Source organism: Xylocopa sonorina, chromosome 2 (genome assembly GCF_050948175.1).
Source record: "Xylocopa sonorina isolate GNS202 chromosome 2, iyXylSono1_principal, whole genome shotgun sequence".
Lineage (NCBI taxonomy): Eukaryota > Metazoa > Arthropoda > Insecta > Hymenoptera > Apidae > Xylocopa > Xylocopa sonorina.
In genome coordinates this window covers 8,700,322-8,712,830 of record NC_135194.1, presented here as the reverse complement: position 1 = coordinate 8,712,830, position 12,509 = coordinate 8,700,322, and the positions used below count along the sequence as shown (strand labels likewise).

The 12,509-nt window shown below is 46.3% G+C and overlaps 1 protein-coding gene across 4 annotated transcripts in view; it reads left to right on the top strand.

Annotated features, from left to right (window-relative positions):
- LOC143433192 (rap guanine nucleotide exchange factor 2) overlaps positions 1-12,509 on the top strand; it is a 147,502-nt gene that overhangs the window by 18,608 nt on the left and 116,385 nt on the right. The window contains exon 1 of one of the 4 annotated variants that reach the window (XM_076910396.1): positions 317-431. The exons of the other annotated variants lie outside the window; for them this stretch is intronic. The gene's annotated coding sequence lies outside the window, so the exon portion shown is untranslated. Of the gene's footprint in view, positions 1-316; positions 432-12,509 lie in introns of those variants that run through there. 4 annotated transcript variants of the gene reach the window in all.

Below are 12,509 nucleotides of genomic sequence, written 5' to 3'. Positions count from 1 at the left end.
TGCTCGAGAAAGTGGTGGATCGAGAATAACAGTGAGATCTTGCTGGAGATTATGCTAAATTGTAGTATCCTCGACTCGTCTGGCGAGAGTTGAACCGTCGTCACGTAGTGAATGTAACGTTAGTTCGTACTGTTCGATTAATTGTGCTTCCTGCGGCGATATCGTTGCCCGCGTCGATCCATATTGGAGTTTGTCCTAGTTGAGGACGGAAGCAGGAGGAATAGAAGTTAGAACAAGCCGACGATAGCTGCGATGTCGTTCGTGTGAGAGGTCGTGCCGTTGATCGTGGTGGTCGCGTGATCCTCCAGCGTTTCGTTGGACCGTTTTGAAGACAAGGGAACAGGGAGGAAAAAAGCCGGCAAACTGGATGCTCCAGACGGTGCCTCGCCTTCTGCGCCCCCGCCTGACATTACTGTCACCCAGGATGACCGGTGAGGAGCCTTTAATTTAACTTTAACCGTGCTCTTTATCCGGCCACAATGCCCGACGTTGATGGGCCACCATCAACGTCGCTGCTGGGATTCTCTCTCGTGGCTTTCTCTGTCCGGTGTTCCCGCTCGTATTTTACCTCCTCGCGAGTAATCACATGCTTCGAAATACGTAGAAGGGATTTTAATTCAATCCCTTGTTTCGAGCTTAACATTTACTGGCCGCTCGTCGTTTGATAATTCTATTAAAGTTCATTCGGTAATTCGGGGCATTTAAATCGGCTCTCTGATGTATTTCGTCTTTGTTCGTCTTTCGAACTGACTTTTACTTTCGTTTTATTTTAGCGATCTTTTTTTATTGAAATTGCATCGAGGATTAAACGAAAGAATTATCGTCGACTTGTCGTTTATGGTAGCAACAGGAACGCTGTTTGTAATATAATTCATTCTGAGGAATTGTAAAGCACTAATTGTGTTGTAATGCAAAACTATAGATCGTAACATAGATCCTCAGAGGATCTTTCACATCCGTTCCTCCATAAATTATAATACGTTTAAGGCCGCCACTTCCTGGTGGAAAAGTAATCTAGTATTATTGGACAGGCCGTTATTCTTTTTCCTCTCCTATTCGTATTTTAGATTTGCGTTAATGACAATTGTTTAAATATATCGTAGTCTAAATATCAGAAATGTTGGATACGATAGTTTGACTCTGTTCATTAATTTATTAATGAACGATGCAATTTTCGTGACGTAGCTCTTTTATACACATTTCAACATAGCTCAGCGGTATTTTCGTCACTATATCATATCAAACTTTTCATTTCCGCCTTGCCTTTTTACCACCGCGTTATTTCATACCGCGTTTATTTAATTACAGAAAATTATTAAATCGCATTTCGCTATCCGCTCTTTGAAAATAGCTGGCTGGTAATTAGTAATGTTACGAAACACAGCCCCGACGGTTTTCCTTTGGCTCCGCGTGCGTTAACTCGAACATAGTAGTAATCCGCTCGAGTGCAACCTCTACGAATGCTAAATAAATAATTACTTTAATAAGGCCGCGCGAGGCTGTAATTTACGCCCCCAGTGAAATCTAAGTGCCGAATATAATAACCAGGCCGGGAGAGTGGCGGATTATTAAAGTGAAAAGTAATAACCGTGTCAAGTGTGTGCGCTTTAATTCGAAAAGAAACACGCGGGCGCCAGGGAACGAGTGGGTAACCCCTCTCGTTCGTGAACTCGCGCGTAATGGAAGGAAAGTAAAAAAGCACCGGGATCATTTTTTCCCCCGCGACCACGACGCCCAGGCGAAAATACTCGCGACGAAATCCACCCGTATTAATTAAGGCCCGCGTCCCGTTTTTATCGAAGCAGAAAATTCCAGTGGAACTGGAAGGTGTTAGCTTCATAAATCACCTGGCGTTTCATAAACCCATTTCTCCGCCGCTCTCATATTTTATTCAATCTCCCCGCTATTGTCTCCCTCGGTCCCCTACCTCAAAACTAGCAACAGTATCATTCCTCCGCGTTATCTCGTATCTCCTTGCCCCTCGATTAAAAAGTAATCAACTTTTTGCATTCCCGCGTACAACTTTGCTCGAGTACACCTTCGATCTTATCTCGATCTGCACAGCAGACTTCTTAACCCTTTGCACTCTGCTCCTTCCTGGACTTTAGCAATATTGTTGCAATAGTTTCTATCGCTAACGTCTGCCAGCAACAGAAAATTTCCATTTTAATAGAAAACCAGGGAAAACCTCAAAAAGTTTCATTGGAACAAGCTTAACCATCGCGATCATTAATCAATATCGATGTCCCCTCGCAGTGGACATCTAAATAGAAAAGGTTAACTAATTCTATCGAAAGAAAAATCGTGAATAAAGGAAAAAAGTATACGGGACCGTTGGCGAGCACCCGCACCTCACGTTTATTGTAAGTACATAGAACTCGTGCAGACCAAGGCGAACTTACCGCGCACGTATCCATTCATCAGAACGAACCACACGGAACAACGTGCCGCGAGGACGCGACGGGATGCCGAGGCGTACCGTGAGCGTCCCTGCTCACCTCGTCGAGGGGGTGGGCCGCGGGTTTCGAGGCGCGATCGGCGTCGAAGACAATCGAGCCTCGCGGGCCTTTCCGGAATTATTGATCGCGGTGGTTTTCGGCGAGCACGGCTGCCCTCCACGGCTGTCACGACCGCGTGCACGTGACACGGCACACCGTCTATGCCAACCGTCACGTTCCAGTCCCGTTCGATGAACACGCAGGTGGATCTCATTACGGAGGGGTTGAAAAGCGGATTCGATGGAAATCCGCTCCTGATGCGTCCGTCTCACCTAGAAACCGGGGCTTTCCGTTTCGCGATCGAACCTGACTGCCCATTCGTTGACCTCGCGCGTGAAATTCGCTCGATTCTTTCAATCAACCCTTCAGGACGTAGCACCGTTTATTTCTTTTCATTTGTTGCATTTTGAGAGATTGAAAATGTAAATGTTTCTTCGTTGTGATGTGTAAGCTATGTTCATTATGTTCTGTTGACAGTTTGGTGAAAATTCTTGTAGAAGGGAAGCATAAAGATTCACAGAATCCTCAGAGGGAACAGGGTAGATTTTGTAATCTGTTAGAGGGCGGCGCGTGGCATCGATTCTTGTTATTTTAACATCACTTTGTAGACCGGACAGGTTATTGCCCTATGGAAGATTCTTTCGTGAAAATACGTTGATATTTTGAATCACCCTCTATCATTGACTTCTTGAGTCACCCTAGCATTTTTTCAAATGGTGTACTTGGTCCTATACACCCTATGTACTATTATAATAGCCATTAACATCGTCTACGGAAGTCTGTATAATTGAGGAGGTTTGTTCATCTGTCGACAAAGTCGTCACGTGCTCGTTACGCAAAAAAGAACGCAACCTTCAATTACTCGATCGAATTCGAAGAATGGAGCACCCCCGATGACGTTCATAAATTGCTGGAAGAAATTGAAAGCGGGTGGGGCCAGGCCTGTTTTCATTATTTCCACGTGGCATCCTCAATTTCCTATTTCGATAAAGGGTGCCAGCACCCTGTCTAGGGCTCCCGTCAGTTTTTTTTCCCTTTTATAATTAAATATCCCGAGGTGGAAAGTTGTCCACGGTAGGTCACACCCTCGTGTGTGTTTCGACATCGAAATTCACGTCGCTTCTAACTGCGTTTTAATGGCACCAATCCATCGACCATTCCTTTGAAAACGTTTATAGAATAACTTATCGATTTCCTATTGGTCGCGCGGAGCCGCTCTGTGTTTTACTTTATATCTGTGTTTCGTGGAAACTTGATAAAAAAAAAAAAAAAAGAAGAAGGATAAAACGCGCGAGCAAAAGAGACGGGAGGACGGAACTTAGCCCCTTTTTTTTCCTGTCAGCTTTCCTGTAGGCACGATGAATAAATTTAGCTCGGAAAATGATTACCGAGAAGTTTTTATTTCACGCGCGTGCACTTCCGTTATTGTTAACCATGTTTTTCGTATAATACCGCGATCCTCGTGTTACGCCCGCTGTCACGGTAATTAAGAACGTTTGCGTTAATTCTGGGAACGTGCTTCGAAAGGAAACGAAGAATTTCTGTTTGATAACAGGCTTTTTTTTAAAACAAAAACAGTTGTCTTATCGCGCGCGTTTGCGTTCCTTACAATTCGACGACAATACGCGAGCCTTTTCGTTTCATGCGTTTTTATTGCATAATTTGCTGAAGTTCACCTAGCACCGAAGAGCGAAAGAATAAACGTACGGTTTGATTCGAAAGATGTTTAACTTGTCTGAAGAAAAATGATATCTCAAATCGTCGAGGTGATTCGTAGTACTGTTTGAAATCCAAAACATACAATGTTTCAGATATCACGTATTTTTCAAGTATCTTATAATGGAGGTAAAAATTGTTCCTTCTTAGATGTAGATATAACGCGATACACACAATGCAACATCCTTCCTGCAATTTATGAAAATGCAACGAGGTATTAGGTAGCGACTAAAAATATTGTCGCGTTTAGGACAATCCTTGCGGGTCAGTGAATTTCTATTTTTATGAAACGTCCATTACGCACGGTACATTGAAGATTACTGGTATGTAACGCGTAATAGTATCGTCAAATTGAATGCACAGTGTTCTCTTCATATTCGCTTCTCTCGCTTAAAACGTCCACGTAGGAATGCCGATTACGTAATACGAGAAATATTTTCCAGACTTTACACACGAATGACGCGTACAAAAGATACCGTCTGCCGGGGAAAACACATATCGCGCGCGTTTAACGCGAATTTTTTTTACTGCGAAATCACGTTTATCGTAAGCCAGTTTAAAGGGAAATGCATCACTTTTATCAAAGATACGAAATACCCGATTTTATCGTCCGTAGCGCTGTAAATACGTCCAACAAGGTAGGACAAATATATCACGATCGCAGTTTTCCATCAAATCCTTCCGCAGTCAGATTGCGAGATACGATAATGTCCAATTACTGGAAAAAAATGGTGCTTTCTCGTGTCTGTCTGGATGAAATCTAAAAACGAACGGGTCGACTGAACTTGTATTAACAGCCAGCTTTTACAACTGCTAATAACACTTGAAATAATTCATCAGAACAGTGTTCGTTGATATAATTGATATTTTCTAATAAATCAGATAGTCCCGTCGATAAGTTACGCAACGCGCAGACTCTGCGTCGCAGCCCAAGGCAAGATCGTAGAGAGGATCTCTGTGAAACGATCTAGAGGACGGTGTCACGGCCGAAACTGGATGGCATCGATTATCAGCCACCCCTGCGCGCGTGCAATTACGCGCCGCGACTACCCCGATCGTTCTTCCCGCCGTGGATTTCTTTTAATCAGCCAAGAAGAGGCGAACCCGCAGCCGCCAATTTAGATTCCGATCTTCGACATTATACTGATGAAGCGATGGGGCTCGCCGCCTCCTCTAATAATAGTAACGCGCGTTGTTGATCGCCCTGTAGAGAGAGGGTCCGTGGGTACACGAAGCGCCGCGTAAATGCGAAGGAGGGTCGACGAGAAAGCCTTGTTTGCCGTCACCACGTACTGTTCCGCACCCTATCGATCTTCTAACTAAATTAAATGCCCGCCGTACTATTGCTTTAGACACCGTGCAGCAGAAACATCCCCTAGTCGCGTCGGTCTAGCCGCGGGATAGGATCTTCCTTCGACAGTGGACAGGGTTTGCTAATCGTTTCGGTTGTGTACAATGTGATTTATCACGGGGCCTCGATTACGGTTCCCGTTTCGTCTCGAATTGGCATCTTCTCATTTCCTAGCTGTTTCATTGAACCGTTTACAAGGGTGTCAAGGTTTCTTCTAATCCAGAAGCTAAGGATTTATTTCTTTCTAATTTTTTCAAGGGTAGTTTGTCGAGACTATTCTTTCCATGTTTTTGGTTACTTTTGCAATTTTTAAAAGTGAGAACAGCTGTAAAATGCCTCATGAATGGAGCATCGTCTAGTGAACGCAGAGAAGTGATTTACGCCGGTCGAACGACGAAACGCAGGTACCGATGGTCAAAAATTCTCTTCGAGGGGTTCCGTCGACAGGTTTCGCCGATCTGCCAGGCACGATAGACAGCAAATTGCCCGACGACGAGTAGACAAAAAGGGGAGCGAGAAGGGGAGACGCAATTTATTCCACCGCGACGGGATCGAATTTTCATCGAAGACTCCGCTCGCTGGGCCCCGTGACGTGCATTATTCATGCCAGCCGCTGTTTCGACGGTGTTCGACCTACTGTCGCGGGACGCGAGTTACCTCGAGAAGTCGGGACGCGAGTTACTTATCGAGTTCTAAGGAGACGAACGCGATATCGAGGAGCCGAGTCTTCTGCATCTCAGTCAGGGTTTCGCGGCACGTAATCCGCGTACGTTTCCCGCGGAACGCGTCGCGCGACACGCTACTTGAAACTCGCCTCGCGAGCGTGTTCCATACGGACGTGCGCCACGCTCGTTCGACGGTTTCCTTCTCAGCTTCTGATCCTCTAATTTTCGAGGCTCGTACGCGTTTCACGAGCAGCCTTCTTTCTTTCGTTCCGTGCTTCCGGTTGCAACGGTATCTTCCACGTTTCGAGACTCGGCGGAATGCGGAGAGCCGCGTCTGTTTCGCGCTGCTGGATCTTCAGCTGCGGTCGTATCGTTGCGTGAAAAAGCGATCAGTGGATCTTGCATTCTGTCAGTTGCAATAAATGCGGTTGCTTCGAGGATTACTTCTCTTGGTAACACTTTTTATTTCATTCATATAAAGGTGGTCTGGATTCGCCTTGTTTTAAATTAGCGACGTCGATCGATGTTAATTTGCCACGTAAAGGTCGCCAGGAATGAACTCTGAAATTTGACTATCGTGTCTCTGCTTCCGTTGCCATGAACTATCAGTTTCGAGTCCACCTAATTCCTAGTCGAGTCACGCAATGTACAACGAGCGCACGTATCTTAAAAATCGCTTCTGGACCCCTGCCAATTTCTATATTTGTCCGACCTCCAATTGTCAACTTCAAATGCAAATCATTTATGGAAATGCGACCTTTTAATTTGAAGAAAGCTAGCTTTCCTTGTATCTCGTAAATTCAATTCGACCAAAAGTTTCAATCTGGAAGGAAATACATTCGATCGTTCGAATTAATCACACTTCACGTCCACGCACGAATATAAGCAAGTAATAATCAATAATCAAAATACTGAGGCAAAAATCATCGAAAATCAAACGGAAACGAATACGTTTCGAATAATCTTGGAGAATCGTCTTCGTGTTTCCACTCGCGAGTCGTTGAACTCACCACGAATTTCCACTCAGCTGGAAAGTGTAGGTCAAGGTTGATAGGTACTTCTCTCGTGAAAGCCTTGCATCGGTTTGGCGGCGTCACGGGGCGCCTTCGAATGGGATTCGAAAAGTGTAGAACACGTGCCACGCGGTCGTGTTCACATCCGCGTGATGCCAATCCATTGGCACGTGAATTTCGTTCGCGGCTGCGTGGTGTTGTTATCCAGACAATACCAACCGGAATTCCATAATCAAATAGGAGGGAGCGCGGTGTTACTACCCTGTTTCCCCGCCATTCTAACGAATTAGTTGGGCACAATTTATAGGCGAGAACGCGTATCGATTAAACGCATTGCACGCCGTTCGAATAATATTCCCAACCGCTGTACATCTCTGCGAATTGAAATTCTAGATTAGAAATTCACGGGGTTCGAGCTATTGTTTCGACGTTCACCATTAAACATCGTATTTCTGACAGACATTCTATCCACGAAGGGAATATTACATAAAGTACATATTAGGATAACACCGATCGCTTCCCTTCGCAGCACAGTAAATCCCAGTATACTCGCTATTCCAAACAAACTCGAGGAAATCTACCTCAGATCGGTACGCAAATAGCCACGACACACTAACCCAAAAAAAAATGATAATCTTCGTACATAACCCAGAATTCTCCATTCGATCCGCCCTTGTACATCGCAAACGTGCACTCAGGTAAGAGTTAAAAAGCAAATCAATGTAAATCTCGTATCCCTCGCTACTACCCCTTATCGCGAGAAAGTCGCGAGAACGTACGTTTATCGCGAAATAATCTTCCGTCAACTGTCCATCATCGGTTCTAAGACACCTCGTATATCCCTCTCGAACGTTCCTCATTTTTTCCCCTCGACGGCATTGGAATTCCAGGTAGAGCCGCAGCAGTGCTGACGGTATCGCGACCTCAGCCCGTATCGACGGCCGATCCGCTCGCGGGCCACGTGGCCGAGCGTGTCCTCCTCGCGGTTTTGCCAACACGCAAGGCACGAGGCCAGCCGCACGTGCCGCGATTAACAGATGCGGTGAACTCGCGCGGTCGTCCCACGGCCGCATAATGGGCGAAAACGGCGGTTAAAGGGGGTGGCGGCGGTCTGCGGAGCGGGGGATGGGGAATGGAAAAGAAAAAAAAAAGTCGACGAAGGAGAAGGGTCTTTAGCCCCATTGTCTCGCGGGTTTATTATCCTTTGTGTTATTTCGAGGCTCGCTGCCCAGGAGGCCCTTGGGACCGGCGAATTCGATGAAATGTTTGCAGCCACTTAGACTCGCGCCCTGTGTGCGCCGCGCCCTTTCACCGACGCGCACACCCTTTGTACAGGGCGCATCGAGAGCTGGCTGCGACCGATCGCAAACATTCGCGGATCCTCGCGGACCGGAAGGGTTATATTGTTCACGAGTGCAGCGTGTCTGTCCGTGCCAGCCACACCGTCGCTGCGTTCTCGCTTCCTTCTCGTTTCCTCCGTGTCGTTTCATCCCCTTCTCGAGCGTCCAGTTGTTACTGCGCAGTCTTAGAGGATCCTATCGGGACCTGGCGTGCTCTAATTTTTGCGTTTCACGCAACATCGTGGTAACAGCGATGTCGATACTTTTGTCGACGTCGTGTAGCCGTACGAATTACCACGTTCAAAGGGTTGATTCCCGTTGGATTTCAAGCTCGACGATTTCCATTTAGTCTATTGAGAAAACGGAACTGGTTGAATCGTTTCCTCGTTTATCTTCCCTCGCGATTTCGGCTAGGAGTCTGGAAAGCTGAATCGACTGTCCTCGACTAGGAAGATCGTATCTTTCCGGGAAAATGCGAATGTTACTTTCGCTCGTGAATAATTGATCGATAAACGGGTCGTTAATACGATGCACGTTTTCAATGAATGTTATATTTACCGTGCCTCTCCGTTAATGAATTTTACAGAGATGGACCGTTCAAACGGAGCCTCGCGGAAGAACGAGAAGTGCGCTCCGTTGAGGTCTCGGGTCCCCTCGAAGATCTGATTAACTGGGACATTGATTTTCATGTAGCATCGATGCGAGAGTGTTTAGTATCCACGGGACGCGATGCGTGAATAGTACGCACATGCATATGTGAAAACGTGTAACGACTTTTGAGTGAAACGGAGACGAGGTATGACGTCGTCGCTCTAAGTCAAACTGCTTCAAGTGTCGTTGTTTCGTTTCTATAAAGTCTGCAGAATGTTGCGGGAAAACGGCTACGTACTTTTAAATTGTATGTACTAATAAAGTGGAGGTAGAATTCGTTGGAAAATGTTCCACAGAAATTAATTACGCCTCGTGGAATGCAAGCGTATGGAAGCTGCGTTTGGTAGCGACAGAATTCCTCTGAATCGGTGAGTTATACGTCACTGCGGGACTGGCTGTTCTCGGAACCCTCGTGTGCAACCACGTATTCGCGGTCGCGCGGAAACTTTTCCCGGCAATTTGTCCAGGAGGGTGGAAAACCGGGTGGCGAGTTTCGCCAGGCTTGCTCGGCCTGGAACTTTTTTAATATAAGGATTCGGGGCTGGCGCCTACGCGAGACTCGGTGGCCTCGCCGTTTCGTTATTTTGCATTCGAGCGAAACTTTGCGAGATCCCCGCGAAACGAGAGCTAACGCGGGGCTTTGGGTCCGTTTTGAAAGTCGGCGGCGAACGACGGAAGTCGAGCGACTCTTCAATGCCCTCTTAACGAGTCCTTTCCTCCCCTGGCGAACCATCGAATCGTTCCAAGTTAATTCTACGCGAACGTATTCGCATCTTTCGACGTGACACTTTTCGACTGGGAATTTCGTTCGTAAAATTTCACGATTCGTACGTACTCGAGTGTCTCGTTGAGATTAGTAGGAATTGGATCAAGATTTTCGATCAGATCGTTGGTCCTTAATCGAGAAAGGAACGCGTGTTGCGCGGGGGAAAAACTGACGGCGAGAATTGAAAAAAATGTCGCGTTCAAAGGGCTCTTTGTCGGTAGGGGCTTTCCTGGGTCGTGCGTTTTACCTTTGACAGGAATACCGGCGGTTGGACGAAAGTTTGCGTTTTTAATTAACCGGCTGGCGTCCTCCCTGTCCTTTTTCGGTGGCGACGCACGACGGGGCGGTATTAACGAAGTGGAACCAGTCGATCGAACTGCCGTATTTTTGCCCCGGGCTTCCGAGAAGGTGTGGGCTAATGCCCGAGTAACGATCGTTCGATGCTAACTTTTTGGGGCACTGCGGGCTCGTTACGGTTCCAATAACGTTCCCATCTGAAATCAATGCTCGTACAGGGAATTCGAACGCTCCTCTGTCCGCCAATTCACTTTTATATCGGCTCCGCGTTTTTCCTCGTTTTGCGAATTTAAGAGCCGTTCTTGGGTCGTACGATTCTCGTTTTATTGCGAGCGTCGTCGATACTTTCCGGGGAAGGAACGATCCCTCGGATTTTCAGAGCTTCTTAATTTTATTCAACGCTTGTTTGAGTCGACCTCGTATCGGAGACTCGGGGAATTTAGTGGGAACGACGGCGTCACCGTCGTTATATAAGAAATACAGCGTGCAATGAGGTAGAAGCAACGTACTAGAACTGCGACGTGCCTGTGCATCTCTGGGTTAACGGATACTCCGCTGACGGAAGTAAAGAGGGGTATAATTTCGCGAATGGAACGTATTACTGCAATCTCGGTAGCATTATAAGGGTAATTTCTGAATCCTCGAAACTCGCCGTCATAGACGAAGTCATGGTGCATTCGTGAACTAAGTGTCGTGACTCTGACACACCTTTGAAAGTAGGACTCGAATATCGAACTGAAACGTTCGAACATTTTCATAAATGGTCCTTCGATGATATCTCAATATTTTGTTACTGTTCCAAAGTTAGGAGTTCTTTCGAAAATTGATCGAATACGATAAAACAATACACCGTGGGTGCATCTGTTCAGTTTCAACAGGGTGCGAGGGCATATGTATATACTTATTGTTCAAAAGCGACACCCACTCCCTTCGAAAACGTAAACATTACGTCCACTCCATACATGACCACCCACATTTTCTCAAATAACCTGCACGCACTTCTGAACAATTATCCAGTTTTTAAGACCGCGCTCATTACTCGCAACGACAGAATTAACGCCCCCAAAAATAGAAGATCGCCCACACGAACGACATTATCGCTTACCGAACCGTCCACGATCTTCTACCCACGTACTAATCCGATATAAACTGCACGATCCCCGATAAATCCAAATCAATTACCCATACCATTTCATTTTTCGTTTCGAATCAAATTCTAATCCGATTCAACCCCTACTCTCCACCCTCTTCGCTAGCGATTCAATTTCCTTCTCTCGTTGACGCGTCTGCTATAATAGTTTGCTCTGTTCGAGGTCGCTAAACTGTGCGCGTGCTTCTGAAAATCGCTAGAAGGAAGAGGAAACGTTAATGTTTCCAATTCCCGAAGGAATGTCGCGCAGCGGCCGATCTCACGACAATGGTAGCACGGTCTAGCGGTGCACAAAGCCAGAGTGCATCGAAGTGCAGCGGGAGGACAGCCGATTGGCTGCGGAGCCATCGCGAACATTTTATAGCGTATTACACTGTCTCGCGAGCAAGCTTGCCTTCGTTACCCCTCAATTCTTCGGCGTGGCCGCGATGCCTTTTATCAGATCCGGTTGGAAGCTCTATCGTTTCTTCGAATCGCTTCTTTCGCAACGCTCTATCTCGCACACCTTACTTTAATTCAGGTAAATATTTTTTTCACTTCGAGGAACGTTCCCTGAAGCGAGTCATTTCTTTCTCGTTGATACTCGCCTGCTTTTGTGTTAAGAACAGAGACGATGGATATCAATTTCTGAACTCGAAACTGTTACCATCGAACGACGCGTGTCATCGTCGAGAAACATTGCACAAAACCTGGATATAACCTGGCTGCTGGTTAATCTCGAGCGCAGCCTTTTAAAATGAAAAATTTGAATACCTTTGACGCACGAACGCGTCAGCAGTTTTCCGGAAAGTCTCCACCTCTTTCGACGTACAAACGCGTTCAGCGTGTTGAACAGGGTGGCGGTAAAAATTTGTTCCGCTTTGATCTGCGAATTTAGACCGCGCGGGAGAGACGCTCGTGATTAAATGTACGATCAGTGATCGCGGAGGACAGTTTCGATTTGCGAATTTTAAATCTGTACGATGTTACACTAAGAGATATTTTGTACGAATCTAGCAATGTTAGCGTGTGGTTATCATATTTTATCGGAAATATTTAAGAACCGTTCGCAAGACTCGACTT